We start from the raw sequence: 17,910 nt of genomic DNA on the forward strand, positions 1-17,910 counted from the left end.
AACTAAGATAGATCATTATACTGAAATTCCTACTCAACATTATGTAAATTTTTTAACTTATATAAAAATCAATATATGTTAAAATCAATAAACAGAATGAAAATTGAACTGATTATCAATTAACACAATGTAACTATTATTTACATTTTCGGGGAGAGTTATTTTCAAAATGTCTCAAGATATAAATTCTATATTTATAAATATAGATATATTTATTTATTAGAAGTAAATGAAGGAAAGATTGCGTGTCCGACTAAAACACTGGAGCGGAATATTCCAGAGGGAGAAGTCATTATTTAGCAAAATTCTTTGTTTATATATGTATCTCAATGTATTTCCCGTTGCCTCTATTTGTACTCTGACAATATTTACAAGACCTTTGTTGATGTTGTTGTTGCATGATTATTAAATCACTAAAAATATTTCACTTTTTATGTTAACAAGTCCATTCCTTATCTAAGTCACGCCTTTTAGTTTATCTGGATTTGGATGCAAATTCTGTTTTTGTTAAGTTCTTGAAAGTTTAATTCTCTTTGAATAAGCTTAGTATTTTTCATGTCCCTGTTAAATTGTCTCATCCCTTCAACTACTTAATACGTTATATTTTAGAATTCCTAATATTCCGGTATTTTACCCAGAGTTACCGATCTTTAGCTTTAATTCCCATCTTTGACAATACTCGTCTTTAAAGTTTTATATTAAGCTTAATTTTTAAAACGTGTGAATCAATGTAGACCACTCTGTGTACAGTGTGTACATGTATCACGGAATGATCATTGGAATTATAGTTGCTTATCTTATAGGTGACTGCGTTAAACCTGGTATTACTTTTTTTCATTATGTATGGACAAATAATTGATACACATTATTGATAGTAAGTAAAATTAAGGGAAGCAATCACATTTGGAGGGAAATTTAGAAACCGAAGAAAAGAGGAGGAACGAAATTAGAAAGATTTGTAGATTTAGTTACAAAGCATCCAAGAAACGTTGATGTAAGACTGATCCGCAAACCCCATTTACTGTATATAGCTTGCAAGCATTGAAGTATGTGCAGAAAACTACACTGAGAATTACATCGTACTGATTTAGACGTAATAAATCAAAATCTTAATATAGGAAATTGTCAATGTTTGAAAATATACTTGAAACTCCCCTTTTTGTTACTGAATTTCTAGATAAATTTTTAAATTCTAAATTCACTCTTGATTTATTGCTCAGTTAAATCTACTTGTATTTAAAATAACCTCTAAGCATATTAACTTGAAAGATGCTGTACTCTGTGGGCATGGTAACGCAAATAAAAAAAAAACATCATATTTTAATTTGTATTTGCGTTACATTTTTTTCCGATAGATGAATCAATTCATTTATCGTATTTGACAAAATAAATGATGATAATAGTGAGCATTATACATAAAATGGTAATTCAAGATTGCATATTGTCATAAACCTCATACAAGACTATATTCCAGGATAAGCTCCAGCTAAGAGCACAAGTACTTTATTCTTTCAGGATTACAATTAATACAAATCATTAGTAAATGTTTAACTCCTTTTTGGTTCTAATTTTTGTCAGTGTCTTTGGTATTTGTAATTTTTATCCCTCGTTCGTCACTTTGCGTGGCACTTCCATTTGATTCGCGCCTATCAGATCCTCTAGTGCGCGGTCATTTGTCTCGTTGATAGACAAACCGGAAACACACGTCACAACTCCACAAGTGAAGTACAGGAAGTCTTTGTAGGTGGCGTTCTAATTAGTAAAATATTCGTTTACATTTATATTATTCAAAGTTACCACATATTTTGAACTTCAATTATCACCATGCAAGAACACGCGAACAAATTATTATCAATATACTTAGTGTGCTGAGGGCCAAAGGGGCCAAATTGGGATCGATCCTACACATCGAGCTGGCTAATCCGTACCCAGTGGTTCTACATGTAAGATGAATATATTATTATCGCTTGCTTTAAGACAGTTGGGTAGCATTCAGTGGTGATGATTAACAAACAAGACCAGGCAATCCCACAGGCAAGCTTGGCCACAAAGGCAAATCCATTAATAACGGCCCTGCTTTTGATAAAATCTGTAGGAATATCACATCCAACATTTGATATGGGTGACGTAAAGATTTTAATTGATATTGATGCCTCTGGAAGGTGTACTAGTATCCCCCAATATTCTATGTTGTTATAAAATAAGGTATAAATAATAGTGTTTTGTTTAAGATTCACTTTATGTAAAATGTACCAATAACCAAATCATAGGAAAATTACGACGACAGGTCTTAGTGGAGAAATTCAAAATAATTGTCAACTCAAAAAAGAAAATTTTCCAAAGAACAATTGATTAATTTTAGATATCAGTACAGGTGAACTTGTATTTATTTTACATATTTACTTTTCCATCTGTTTTCTCTGTGATAACTCTTTGAAAGTTAGGTGAGTTGATTCTCGATAATTACAAATGATTTAAAAAAAAAACATCAAACGAAGGTCTAGTACCTAATATGCATGTCAATCTTTCGCATTTGTCTTTGTGTCTGACGTCTGTGGGCGGGGAAAATTAACATGGTATGCCTCGTTTATTTTGAATCTATTAGATAGCATTTTTTTCACAAATAATGAAAATATAAGACAGTTATTCCTTAATTCCATCAACAAAATGACGGTCATTAAAGTCAAAAGCCACCCAGACAGGGATCCGTACACCATAAACAGGAGTTTTAATATAATTCTGGAGATAAGTATCTCTTGAGATAGAAAATCAAGCCATCGAAAGTCGCCTGTACATACTAGAACATCCATTTATTGTTTCATGTACATCTCAGTAATGTCAACCAATGATTTTTTTTTCTGTATTTTAAAATATTTTGCATTAGAGAGCGAATTTTTCATACCAAAATTCTTCGTTAATCCCACGGCGATACACCCAACTGCTGAGAGTAAACTAAACAACATGTAGGACCACCGCCTCCCTATCCTACAATCAATTCACACATATTTTATAATAAGATTAAAGTTTTAAATGAAAACAAATAAGGTATATTTCTGTCATGTTTCTTAGAAAGGAGAGTTCTGGTATTATACTTATTTGTTTTATATAACTGTTGATTTAATTTCTATTCTTGCATTATAAGGATGCTTTTGACGTCCATTATACTACAATAACGAATATATTATAACAATCCGTTTAAGAAATGTTGAAAAATTACTCAGTATGTATTTACTAACTTTTTCATTATAAACCATGCAAGAAAATCTCCTGGAATTTCCAAGCAGCTGAGAACAAATACGTCGATATATAGACTTCCGGACAATTTGTCAACACCAAAAGAAATCCCATAATATGTATAGGCCACCGCCATCCTGTCATTGAGAAATGGAAATCTATAGTAACTCGTGAATTATCAAAAAAGTAGAGGAAATCTAATTTTAATTTCAGGTACTTGCCTTTTTTTTTTTTTTTTTTTGGTGAAAGATAATAAAAGCATACTGGCTACGTGTCTTCATCTAATTTTAGTTACTGAAACATTCAATGAATAAATTTTTAAAAATTACCAAGCAAAAGACACGATAACCGCTCTTTTCAGCAGATACCCGTGTCTACAAATATCGACCACTGTGTACTTGCGGTCGATGATGTTTGACTTCTCTGCAGCGCCCTCTACTTCCTGGAGGCTAGGACAAACCACCTTGTTTATTTTGGAGATTCTTTCTATTACTTTTTTTGTCTTCATCCACCTTCTTGTGGGAGACTAACCAGCGAAAGCTTTCTGGAACGATGCTCAATTAAAAACAATGGCTATATAATTACCATCGGGAATAGATACTTCTTTTGCAATTTGTTTAAAATTCTAGCTGATTCCACAATTATTATAACTAAGTTTGTATTCAATTAAAAAGAAGATTCCCATAGTACTTTGCATTTAAACAATGCACACAGGTTAAATAGCATTCTCAGATTGGTGTGAGGGGTTTACAGTTTACAATATACTCACAACCAACAGGCGAGAAAAGGCACAGATACAGCCCCCGTCACTATCTGTATATACCGCCAGTCAGGGAGCAACCAGGCCAGAAGTCCATAGAAAGCGGCAGCTAGAGCCCAGGAGGGGATAGCCTGGATCACGGGACGGGATTTCATGGGCGTAAACTCAATGATAAACGCCAAATAACTGGCAAGGAATAAACCGGAAGCGATGCCAATAACAAATCTTAGACTGGCAAACATCTGCCACGAGGTGGAGAAGGCGGCTATAAAGTTGGACACTGCCTAGAGAAGAATGGATATGATGATAATCGGTTTTCTTCCAAGCATATCGGACAGCTGTCCCGACAGATACCCGCTAATAAACAGCCCCGCCATCTGAATACTCGTTAGGATCCCCGGCACCAAGCTCTCTCGGCAGATTAATCGCCACTACAACAAGATTGCATACTTCTTAAAGATACTCTCTCTCTCTCTCTCTCTCTCTCACACACACACACACACACACACACACACACACACACACACACAGAGCTAAGCTCGTGTTTATTGTCATGTAATTTTATCTTTCTGTCAGGGTGCTATACATACTACATTTGATGCTTAACGATAATAAAGTGTCTTCGTTATTATGTTCCTAGAACGAAGTTCAGGAACAAAACTCTAACCTTGCCCATAACTTTTGAACACTTGGTGCTAGAGTTTTCATATATATTTCACTTAGTATTTCTTGTGGCAAGACCTTTCCATTTAGCTATCAACATTTTTGACCTCCTGACCTTGACCTTTGAGTGACTACTTTTGAAAAACTTTAACCCTGGCCATAACTTTTGAACGTTTGGTGGTAGGGCTTTCATATTTAACTTAGGTATTTCTTGTGACAAGACCTTTCCTTTCGTACCAATATTTTTGATCTCCTGACCTTTACCTTAAGGTATGGTCTACTTTTGAAAAACTTTAACCTTTGTCATATTTTCTGAATGGTTGGTGCTAGGGCTTTCATTTTTCACATGATTATGTATTCCTTGTGACAAGACTTTCCTTTGGGTACCAATATTTTTGAACTCTTGACCTTAAAGTTTGACCTTCATTTGAGAAATTTAACCTTGGCCTTGAGCTGCCACACGGGGGCATCAGTGTTTCACAAACACATCTTGTTTTCATTTGTGTTTATGTTTATACTAACTAAAAATTCAGAAAAAATTGATACCGTATGCGGCGAAGAGCATGCTAAAGCAGTCGGCATGGTGTCTGCAGAGTATTCCTTTGGAGAACTTTGAAAAAAAAAATGAAAACAATCAAAAGATTAAACTTTCTCCTGGTGAATATTGTTTGCAAATAGATTAACAAACATAAAAATGATTTCGATTGATAGCCACGGCGTAAGTAGTCACCACACCACAATTTCAAGATTGTACCGCAAAATTGGGGCCACCGGAAGTTGTGTGGACTGGGTATGGACACCAAGGCACGGGGTTGCTACTAGGCCATATGATAGTTAATCGTTGTACATTATTTGGTTTGTTTCTGTTGCAACCTTACTGATCACTATCAGCAATCATCAACTTCATATCTGCGCAATGCACGTCGGGAAATTGATTTTCTGGCAAGAATGTCATTTAAGGGTCTTGTCATGACACCAAGACATTGATCAATTCCACTGTATTGGAGAAGATGGCGTATTAGTTTAAACTTTATTTCATTTAAATTATACGTCATATATATGTACACAATAAATAATACATACAGGATTCGGAAACAAGTTGTTACAACTTATATTAATCCGTTTCCTTAAATTAACTTTCAACTATAAAAAAAAAAACATTTGCCCTTGTTGAATGAAAGGTATAATAGGAACAATAACTGAAAAAATAAAGATGAAATGAAAGAAAAATTTAACAAAAAATGAAAAGAGAGAGAGAGAGAGAGAGAGAGAGAGATACCATAACATAAATTAACATTAAAAGTAGAAGAACAATAAACAGTCATACAAAAATAACAATTTGAACAATACGGCCACAAGTAAGATTCAATTTACAAACCTTTCAGAAGCAGAAATAAATTGATGTACATGTTTAAAAATGTTTGTATCAAAGGAATAATTTCTATCTGGATCTCCAAATTAGAGAATGTTTAAAGTGACTGGTCCTAATGGGTCAATAATTTTTTTCCTTGTGTCAGTGCATAGAGGGCATTCTAATAAAAAGTGTGTTGTTGTTTCAATTTTTCCACAAGAACAATTAGGATTATCTATTATATGTTTTGCAAACAAATGCGAATTAAGTGTACTACAATTGAGTCTAAGTCGTGTGTGTAAAATCTGTTCTGTGCGCTTACCAAATAGAAAGTGTCTTGGGGTTTTGTAACAGTTTGTATTAAGCACGCGTTTTAAATTAGATACTGAAGGATTCTCTTGGACATTTTTCGGAAGATCATTCCAAAGCTTTGTAGTGGACGGTAGAAAAGATTGTGCTTAGTGGTCTGTATTAAACTTTCGTTGAGTAATGCAGTGCGATTTTCTTGTAGGATAATGATGTGTTTCATTGATTCTTAAAGGGATTAAAGAAGATAAATAATCTGGAGCACTTCTATGGACCATGATGTGAAATTTGATTATTTTGTGTTTTTGTCTTCGATTGTGCAAAGTATCCCACCCAACTTCTCGATAAAGATCATTTGAACTTACGAGTTTTGACGCACCTGAGACTATGCGAGCTGCCTCAGTATTATTTTTTTTTCGAGTTTATCAGCTAAGTCGTTTGGGATATTGACCCAAACTACATCTGCGTACTCAATAACTGGCCTTACAAATGAAAAGTATAGTTTTTCTAAGGATTTTCTATTAAAAATCTGAGTCGTCTTAGAATGTGTAACCTAGACGACGCTTTCGCCACGACAATATTAACGTGATATGACCATTGACCGTTAACTGAAAAATGTAATCCTAAGTGTTTATGATGTGAAACTTCACTTATCTTTTGTCCATTCAAATACAGGTCTGGATGTGGAGTTTGGTTACGTTTGGTACTAATTGTTAAGCTTTCAGTTTTCTGAGGATTAAATGTAACTAACCATTGATTAGACCATTTGTGGATTTTGTCGAGGTGGTGTCATCCGCAAATAATTTGATAATGGATCTTATGTCAAACACTATATCATTTATATTTACAAGAAATAACAGTGGACCCAATATTGAGCCCTGGGGCACGCCAGCCTCAATATTGCAGCTCGATTTCTACGATGCATTAGGTTTATCGATCTCTTTATCTGAGCGAAGTAAATATTCTTAGGTATTTTTAAGTGCCTGTTTTTCAGATACTGAGGTCGAATTTCTCTAACCTGGCGTAGTGTAGTTACCTTTGGACTTCCGGTCAAAGATCTGTCATTCATGCTTATGAAACGCATGAGCCTGATGAGTCGTTATGTAAAGGATTTTTGCATCTGCAACTCTCCTTTTTCTTTATTATTTTGAGAATTTCCATCAAGAACAATGGAAATGCGTGCTTTCATTCATTTCAAGGAAATACTGGCATCACATCGGGAAAAGAAATAAGGAATTTTTTTTCGGAATATTAGTGCAATACTTATGATTAACAGCTATAAACCCTTGAAAACCCAAATTATTATCAAATGTTTTATTAAACATGCAATTTTTGATTACTGTAAAAAGGGCTCAAAATCAACTTCCGGTAATGGAATGAAAATCAGTCAACCGTTAAATTACTGAGTTGAAGATGTCCTAACTTTTTAAGTACAAAGTTATAACCTGTAAATAATTTTCCCCTTAGAATAAGGATGTTGCGTTCCATTTGCGTTTCAGTATAGTATTTTCTTAAATTTGATTTAGTTCAATAGACATTATTCCGTTTGCAATATATAGACGTAATCTCTGGTCAGTTGTCTCAATCGTAGTCAGTGTGAGTTTGTATAAATGAAGTCAAATTATACGAGTATGTCTCATGCATGAGAAAGAGAGAGATCAGAATTTAGCAATTCGAAGTACTAATAACTTCAATCTTTTATTACTTGGAAACTAAAATTAACTTGAAAGTTTAAAAACCTGTACTTTAAAAATAATTATAAACTAGTTTTATTACATTTTGATCGTTTAAAAGAATAATAAACTGAAGTTTTATGTTATTTTTTGATCGTTTAATATCACAAATTGTAATAGAGTTACAGATGTTCCCCAAATGCTCATCTACTCCATTTTGATGATTCAGTTCCATTAGATTAATAGGAATCTTTTTATCATAGATTTGCAACTGATTTTCCAGAGCGTTTATGGGATGCTACGGTGGCTGCTATAGGACATGTGCTTGATATTTAGGGTCTTCCGTCTCTAACGGAAGACCCTTCTATTATTCTATTGTTTCTCTTTCACTTTTATTATTATTCCACTTTTTCTTTACAATTTTTGTGCAGAAGACATCTCCCAAACGGTTCAATCGATTTTCATGAAATTCTCAGGGTTAATGGGTTCTGATCTGAAGATGATCCTTTTTGTTCAAATCCCCAGAATTCACTTTCGGTCTGAATTTATGGCCCTTTAATCGATTTTAAGATGACCATTTTGTCCGCACAAAAACCTAAAAATGGCAAAAGCTAGAGCGCTGAAATTTTCAGCGATTATAGAAAACATGTTGAAATTTTGCATCTGGGTTTTCAAATTTTCGAAAGTGCTTAGTATGGAAGCTCGGTAGGGGTCGAAATTTAGGACATGAATCAGTAGTGAATTTTTGAGACATTTTTTATCATATCACCAAAACTATGAATATTTTCTTAAAACACATTGAATAGAAATTGTGTAGAATTTCAAGATCTTTTATATGATATCAAGAAAAAAGGTCTGACTCATCCCATTAGGGGCCAAGAGGGGCCAAAAGTTTTAAATAAATTACTCTTTAACGATTAATATTTTGTTATGCATTAGTGAAGCAAAAATGTTTATCTCAACCATTTACAACTATATATTATGATATTTACATCATATTTTACATAATTAGGGGCCATAAGGGGCCAGAATACTACATCTTTGACGCTTTATATCTCAAAAGCGGAAAATATTTTGATAAGCCATACTGAACAAAAGATGCTTAGAATAATGTTCTACAAAATATTAAGGAGTTGAAGGGCCGGCCCCTAAATACTTCTTTTTGCAAATATCTCAGAAACGAAAAAGAATTTCTGACTAGTTGTTGAACAAAAAGTGTTCCAAATCATGGGAGCTTTAAAGAGGTATGACAAAAAAAGGGCTTGACCCTCAAAATAGGGGCTGAGAGGGGCCGAAAGTCTTTGATCAATAACTCTTTAACGATCAATATTTTGTAATGTATTACTGAAACAAGAATGTTTATCTTAACAATTTACAACTATATATTATGATATTCACATCATATGTTACATAATTAGGGCCCACAAGGGGCCAGAATGCTAAATCTTTGACGTTTTATATTTCAAAAGTGGAAAATATTTTGATAAGCAATACTGAACAAAAGATTTTCAAAATAATGTTCTAAACAATATGCAACGTTTTGATTTTTGCTAAAAGTCCTTATTAGGGAGTTCAAAGGCCGGCCCCTAGATACATCTTTCGCATATATCTCGGAAACGAAAAAGAATTTTTGAATAGTTGTTGTACAAAAAGTGTTCAAAATCATGAGAGCTTTAAAGTGATATCAAGGAAAAGGGTCTGACCCCTTAAATTAGGGGCCGAGAGGGGCCGAAATTATACAACCAATAACTCTTTAATGATCAATATTTTGTAATATATTACTGAAGCGAAATAGTTCATAATCACACTCTTTAACTAAATAACATGATGTTGACATCATATGTTACGCAATAAGGGGTCATTAGGGGCCAGATTGAATAATCTTTGGCGCAATATATCTCGAAAAGGAAGAATATTTTGATAAACAGTATTGAACAAAAGATGTTCAAAATAATATTCTAAACAATATGCACTCTCAATTTTTCTAGACGTCCCCATTTAGGACTTGAAGGGCCGGTCCTTAATATTTCTTTTGCATATATCCCGAAAAAAAAGCAAAAATTTCTGAATAGTTGTTGAACGAAAAGTGTTCAAAATAATGAGAGCTTTAAGATGATATCAAGAAAAAGGGGCTGACCTCTCACATTAGGGGCCTAGAAGGGCCGAAAGTCTTTAATCTATAACCCTTTAATGATCAATATTTTGCTAAACATTACTGAAGCAAAATTGTTCGTCTTAACAATTTATTTATATCATTATATTTTAACGAAAATCTCAGTCAAATTCTTATCTTCTCAAAAATCGGACGGAAGATCGCATCTATTTTTTTTTTTTAATTCGTTCCCATGAAATAAAATTCGTTCCCACGAAATACAAATTCTTTCCAGCGAAATAACATTCGTTCCCACGAAACTAGAAATTCGTTCCCAAGAAATCAAATTCGTTCTCACGAAATAAAATTCGTTCCCACGGAATTAACAAGTGGCCCAAGGGCCTTAACGTTTATCTGAGTATAATGTAACGATCCATAGATTAAAACAAAATAAGCTGATAAATAAATCTATGTTGTCCAAACGCAAGAGAAATAGGACAATCAGGGATCAGCAAAATATTCATATAGTACTCAATAACAACTCTTTAAAGCTGATCTATTTATTTGCCTATACTTCCCCCCATTTGTCACTATCCTCATGCTGACTAAACAAAACAATAGTTCTATAGAGCATTTATTTATTAATTAACACATTTCATTCCCCTTCGCATTGGCCTCGTTTGGTCTTTAAAGTTTATTTTTTGTACAAAGATATGGTATTTTTGTCCCATTTTCATTTATTTATTATTTAAATGTTTACCTGACCGTTAAAAATGAAAGTACTTTTGTATTAAATATTATAAAACTTCTTTTATAATTCTGTTAATCAATTGACCTTTTTAAGTTACATTATTTACAGTGATTAACTATTATAGGTTAAGAGCAAAGGGGAATAACTTCTTTCAGTAGAAATTAATAAATTGACCAAAGGGCACACAATTTCAAAATCTAGTAAAAGCAACCCTGCTTATTACATCTTTATATACTCCATTTGCCTCCTAGATGCCCAGGAGCAAGGGAAAAGATTTTCAGGAAATAATCCATTTTCACTATAGAGGGGCAATATGAAAACCATCTATCCTGTTTTTTATTCAGAAGTGAAAAAAGAAGTAGATAGATTTACTGATGGATTGCATATTGTTTTACGTCCCGTTTGAGAAATTTTCACTCATATAGAGATGTCACCATATACCAGTAAGAGCTTCAAATTTGGACCTTTACTTTGCACTCAGGGCCATTGAGCAGTGAGGATTCTTTATCGTGCCAACGCCTACCCTGACACAAGGCCTCGGTTTTTAAAGTTTCATCCGAAGGACCTGCAACTTTCACTTCAAAGTGCCAAGCGCTTGGCAAAGGAACAGTTGCTATCTTTTTTTATCGACTTAGGTCAGTCGCGGCCGTAATTCGAACACACGACCTTCCGATCACGAATTAGATAGATTCCACTATCAGTATATACTGGTCCCAGCTGACTAAAAAGGTAACATCATTGTCTTGTTTGACTCATTATTTGAACTGTATTTTAAAGGAAATTGGATTCAATTCTGCAAATTGTACTCCAACGTATACTCATGCTCCCTTTCTAAGGAGGAAATTCTTGAAAATTATGCCAGTTTTGAATACTTTAAATATGCCCAACAATCAAATTGAATTTGAATAAGCATTCTGAGAGTATTGCATTAGCAATACAAGTCCCCTACGGGCAAGTGTAATCTGGTTCCCGCTAAAAATTGAAAATGCCATAATTTCGTCAAGAATCAATGAAGCGGAATGAAATGCAAACTTGATCTGTAACTCATCAAGATACACTCACATACCAAAAATCAGCTCAATTTCTGCAAGCGTTTAGAAAAAAAGTGCGGAAAACCAAGTGGGACAGACTGACAGACAGAGGGACAGACAGACGGACGGACAGACTCAGAGGAAACCTATAGTCTCCTCCGGTTTCACCGGTAGGGGACTAATTACTATACCTATACTGGATTCCTAAAACAAAAATCCTAACAATTAAAGATACGTAGTGGATTCCAGTAAATGTTCTACCAAGCCTCTTTCTTTACTCCTCACTAAAATATTATCAGCAGTGAAGGAGAAACTTCAGGAGTACTGTACAACAAGATATTCGAAAAGTGGTGAAAATTAGATGTTGATGCTTAAAAACTTCAAGGAACATTTAGAAAATTTGAAATCACAAAATTTTACCAAAATCATTAACATTAAAACGTACGACTATACAAACATTTCCCACGAAAAATTAATTAAAATCCAGACTTTTTGACATCACAGACAGCTGTTTTTTAAATAAAAATGATACTCTTAAATTCACTTACCTTGTCATTGGTCATTTGTAAAATTTTGTTAAAACACATTTTGATTGTACACACAAGTACGCCAAAGTCGATAATAAAAAGATGTTTGAATTTCTGATTAACAATATCTATGTAGTTTTTGGAGGTCAAGTCTCCTAACAATCTTTTGGAATTCCCATGGTAATTATGCGACCCGTTATTAGCAGACCTATTTTAGTATTCGGATGAAGCAGAATTTATTCAAAAACTTCTACATGAAAAGAAGAATTATCTTACTGTGGCCTTCAATTCAACATTTAGCTATATCGACGACGTTTTATCAATTAACAATATTCATTTTCATTCCTACGTTGATTCAATATAATTCACTAGTACTGAACTCCATTGACCAAATAAACGACACCACAGAGTCCGACACAACTGTTACATATTCGAATATTTTACTGGAAAAGGACATTACTGGTAGCCTAACAACAAAACTTTATGATAAACGGAATGACTTAAACTTTTCTGTCATCAGTTTCCCTTATTTATGTTGCAAAATACAATTATCAACAGCATGTGGAGTTTATGTCTCCCAGTTGATTCAATACGCAAGAGTATGCTCCACGTATGAACAATTTCTAAAACAAGGTAGGCTATTGACAAATACATTGATGAAACAAGGATATCATCATTCTCGTTTGAATTCAACATTTTGCAAATTCTATGATTGATACAATGACATTGTCAGCAAATACAATTATTTATCTATCGTTAGGTCGAATGTTGACTGACGCCTTTCATACAAATTGTTAGGCCATCACCTTCACACTGTATTGTCTACAGATTTTTCCATTTGCCAGATCATGACAGGGAACACACGGCGGATGTGACCGGTCGACGGGGGAAGCTTATTTCTCCGTGGCACCTGATCCCATCTCTGCTGTTTTTAGAGGCCCGTGTTTGCTCTGCTCCCAATTAGTATTGTTTCAATGGACTTTTGAGCTTGATTGCTGATCGTTATCTTCATACTTCATACAAAACTATATACGCTTCGGATTTTTAATTAACCAGAAGTCTCTGTCGAGACTGTAGCTCTACTGGTTTGTACTTATAACAAAGGAAGAAAAAAGTAGCACTTGGACTTGAAACTTTGCAACAGCAATTAATAAATAATAATCCTTGTTTTACTCTCTTTTTGTTGCAAGATGAATTGCAATCAGACTAAAACTGTAGAAAGAGTAGCCTTTTAAAAGAATTTTAGAGAAATTTTGATTCTACGGTAGTTACCATGGCAACATTCATCAAAATAAAAAAAATAATAAAGACTATTATGTATCTCAGTGTTGTCTACTTGCATGCCATGTTATATTAAAATCAGACCAAACTGTAGGCGAAGACACACAGACGGACGAACGACGGACAACTTACTATCGCATAAGCTCTTTTGGTCTCTGACCAGTAGAGCTAAAATGACAGGCCGAAATTTGCTATGATATGGACCATTTAATATTTTATTAGTCTCCTACCGGTGAAATTGGAGGGGACTACAGGTTTCCTCTGAGTCTGTCTGTCCGTCTGTCTGTCTGTCTGTCTGTCCCTCTGTCTGTCTATCAGTCTGTCCTACTTGGTTTTCCGCACTTTTTTTCTAAATGCTTGCAGATATTGAGCTGATTTTTTGTATGTAAGTGTATCTTGATGAGTTACAGATCAAGTTTGCATTTCGTTCCGCTTCAATGATTTTTGGCGGAATTACGACCTTTTCAATTTTTCAGGGTTTTCCGCTATTTAAACGCTTGCAGATATCGAGCTGATTTTTGGTATGTGACTTTACCTTGATGAGTTATATATCAAGTTTCTATTTCACTCCGCTTCATTGATTTTTGACGGAATAATGGCATTTTCAATTTTTAGCGGGAACCAGATTAAACTTGCCGGTAGGGGACTAGTATTGCTAATGCAATACTCCAGGATGCTTGTTGTTATTAGTCCCCTCACGGTGAAACCGGGGGGGACTATAGGTTTCCTCTGAATCTGTCCGTCCGTCTGTCTGTCTGTCCCTCTGTCTGTCTGTCAGTCTCTCCCACTTGGTTTTTCGCTTTTTTTTCCTAAATGCTTGCAGATATTGAGCTGATTTTTGGTATGTGAGTGTATCTTGATGAGTGACAGAAAAAGTTTGCATTTCGTTCCTCTTGATTGATTTTAGACGGAAGTATGGCCTTTTCAATTTTTCAGGGTTTTCCTCAATTTTCTTCTAAACGCTTTCAGATATTGAGCTGATTTTTGGTATGTGACTTTACTTTGATTAGTTATAGATCAAGTTTTCATTTCGTTCCGCTTCATTGTTTTTGACGGAATTATGACATTTTCAATTCTTAACGGGAACCAGATTACACTTGCCCGTAGGGGACTAGTATTGCTAATGCAATACTCTCAGAATGCTTGTTAAGATTGATATAGACACAGCCCGGCGGCCGACACGTTTAGATGAAGTAAACGAAATGTATGTTTTCATAAGCCTGATAATCCAAGGGGATACACGTACAAATGTAAACAATTGGAGTAACTTGACCAATGGGGACGAGCTTTGGCTTACATGTACTTCTTGGATAATTTAACGAATCTGAGATATGTATAGTAATAGACTGGAAGACTTATGGTCATCTTCGCCGCTTAAAAAAAAATTAGATGCAGGAAATTTAAAAACCATTACTCGCATTTTTCATATTACCACGCTTATGAAATTTTCATATTACCTCGCTAATGATCGTATTCATTTCGGGGTCAAAATACACAGCACTACACTCACTAGAATCGTTCACACTGCACTGTTTGAAAAGCAACAAGAGGCCCATGGGCCACATCGCTCACCTGAGCACACTGGCTAGGAAAAAAAGCAAAAATCAGTTCAGTATTGAAAAGTTAACGGGGGAGAGAGAGAGGGGGGGGATGGGGGATTTTAAACTACCAATGCTTTCATATCAATATAACAAATAACTTTGCTGTTCTTGAGCAGAAGATTTTTTCCCATATATTCATTTGTAAAAATTTGATCCCCCATTGTGGCCCCACCCTACCCCCGGGGGTGCTCATTTGAACAATCATTTGAACGATGCTTCCATATTAATTTGACTAATCATGGCTTTTCTGTTCTTGAGAGAAAGATTTTTTCCTATATATTCCTCTGTAAACTTTGATCACCCATTGTGGCCCCACCCTACCCCCAGGGGTCATGATTTGAACAAACTTGAATCTACACTACCTGAGGATGCTTTCATATAAATATGACCAATCACGGCTTTGCTGTTCTTAAGAAGAAGATTTTTGAAGATATTTTCCTATATATATCTATGTAAAACTTTGATCCCCCATTGTGGCCTCACCCTACCCCCGGGGGTCATGATTTGAACAAACTTGAATCTACACTACCTGAGGATGCTTCCATATTAATATGACCAATCATGGCTTTGCTGTTCTTAAGAAGAAGATTTTTAAAGATATTTTCCTATATATTTCTATGTAAAACTTTGATCCCCCATTGTGGCCCCACCCTACCCCTGGGGGTCATGATTTGAACAAACTTGAATCTACACTACCTAAGGATGCTTCCATATAAATATGACCAATCTTGGCTTTGCTGTTCTTAAGAAGAAGATTTTTAAAGATATTTTCCTATATGTTTCTATGTAAAACTTTGATCCCCCATTGTGGCCCCACCCTACCCCTGGGGGTCATGATTTGAACAAACTTGAATCTACACTACCTGAGGATGCTTCCATATAAATATGACCAATCATGTCTTTGCTGTTCTTAAGAAGAAGATTTTTAAAGATATTTTCCTATATATTTCTATGTAAAACTTTGATCCCCCATTGTGGCCCCACCCTACCCCTGGGGGTCATGATTTGAACAAACTTGAATCTACACTACCTGACGATGCTTTCATATAAATATGACCAATCATGGCTTTGCTGTTCTTAAGAAGAAGATTTTTAAAGATATTTTCCTATATATTTCTATGTAAAACTTTGATTCCCCATTGTGGCCTCACCCTACCCCCGGGGGTCATGATTTGAACAAACTTGAATCTACACTACCTGAGGATGCTTCCATATAAATATGACCAATCATGGCTTTGCTGTTCTTAAGAAGAAGATTTTTAAAGATATTTTCCTATATATTTCTATGTAAAACTTTGATCCCCCATTGTGGCCCCACCCTACCCCCGGGGGTCATGAATTGAACAAACTTGAATCTACACTACCTGAGGATGTTTCCACGTAAGTTTCATCTTTCCTGGCCCAGTGGTTCTTGAGAAGAAGATTTTTAAATGATGTCATTATTTTTTCACTAATTCCTAATTATCTCCCCTTGAAAGAGGGCGTGGCCCTTCAATTGAACAAACTTGAATCCCCTTTACCCAAGGATACTTTGTGGCAAGTTTGGTTGAATTTGGCCCAGTGGTTCTCGAGAAGAAGATGAAAATGTGAAAAGTTTACAACAATAACAACAACGCCAACGACAACGCCAACGACAACAACGACGACAGACAACGGACAAATTTTGATCAGAAAAGCTCACTTGAGCCTTTGGCTCAGGTGAGCTAATAAAATTGCAGATTTGTTTTCAGCATCCTTATCTTCCTCCAACATTGAAGAGTTTCCAAAATCCCCACACCACCAGTCGGGAGTAGCGCCCCCAAATGTCATCATCAGCACAGACCACGTAAATGGAAATTTAGCAAGGTTAATTACAGCAATAATGATAAACTGGAAGCGTGCTAATCCTCCAGTATCCAAGAGAACGTTTTCTAAAAGATGATTGAGTTCTCTAGACATTATAACCTTCGCAAATATAAACGAAATCTCTGGTCAGTTGTCAAATCTGAAGTCAAAATGAAGTCAAATTACACGAGCTCTTCCTCGATCGTTCATATCTTGAGTTTGACTGCATAAAAATACAGTGGAATTTAAGGGACTCTGAAAATAATTTCTTTATATCCGGTTGTAATCGTTTCTTCTACATCCAAGTTTCATGTATACATGTAGGATCGATGTTACTGGTTGATACAGAATTATAGTTAGAGGCCCTAAATATAAAACAATTGCCAACGGAAAACTGTGATTTGTGGAAATAAGAAAGCGTGTTACAGGTAAAATCATCTAATACATTAAAATAAGTAGTTCAACATGTTCAACATAGACAGAGTGACAAAGTTAATCTTTAAAAAATGCAAAATTACGGAAGCCGGTAGGTGCCAGGTAGAAAAATATTTTATCTGGCGGCCGCCAGATAAGTTTTTGGCGGCCGCCAGATAACTTTCCGGCGGCCGCCAGATAAATATTTGGCGGCCGCCAGATAAAAAGATCTGGCGGCCGCCAGATAACTTTCTGGCGGCCGCGAGATAAGTTATCTGGCGGCCGCCAGAAAGTTATCTGGCGGCCGCCACATAATTTCTGGCGGCCGCCAGATAACTTATCTCGCGGCCGCCAGATCTTTTTATCTGGCGGCCGCCAGAAATTATGTGGCGGCCGCCAGAT

The 17,910-nt window shown here is 35.2% G+C and overlaps 1 pseudogene; it reads right to left on the reverse strand.

Annotated features, from left to right (window-relative positions):
* Nucleotides 1-1,599: 1,599 nt before the first annotated feature.
* LOC133193000 (organic anion transporter 3-like) lies at nucleotides 1,600-17,208 on the reverse strand (annotated as a pseudogene).
* Nucleotides 17,209-17,910: the final 702 nt, after the last annotated feature.

Source organism: Saccostrea echinata, unplaced genomic scaffold (genome assembly GCF_033153115.1).
Source record: "Saccostrea echinata isolate AGI-Se365-2 ecotype Australia unplaced genomic scaffold, CSIRO_AGI_Sech_v1 ptg000025l, whole genome shotgun sequence".
In the NCBI taxonomy this organism is placed as follows: domain Eukaryota; kingdom Metazoa; phylum Mollusca; class Bivalvia; order Ostreida; family Ostreidae; genus Saccostrea; species Saccostrea echinata.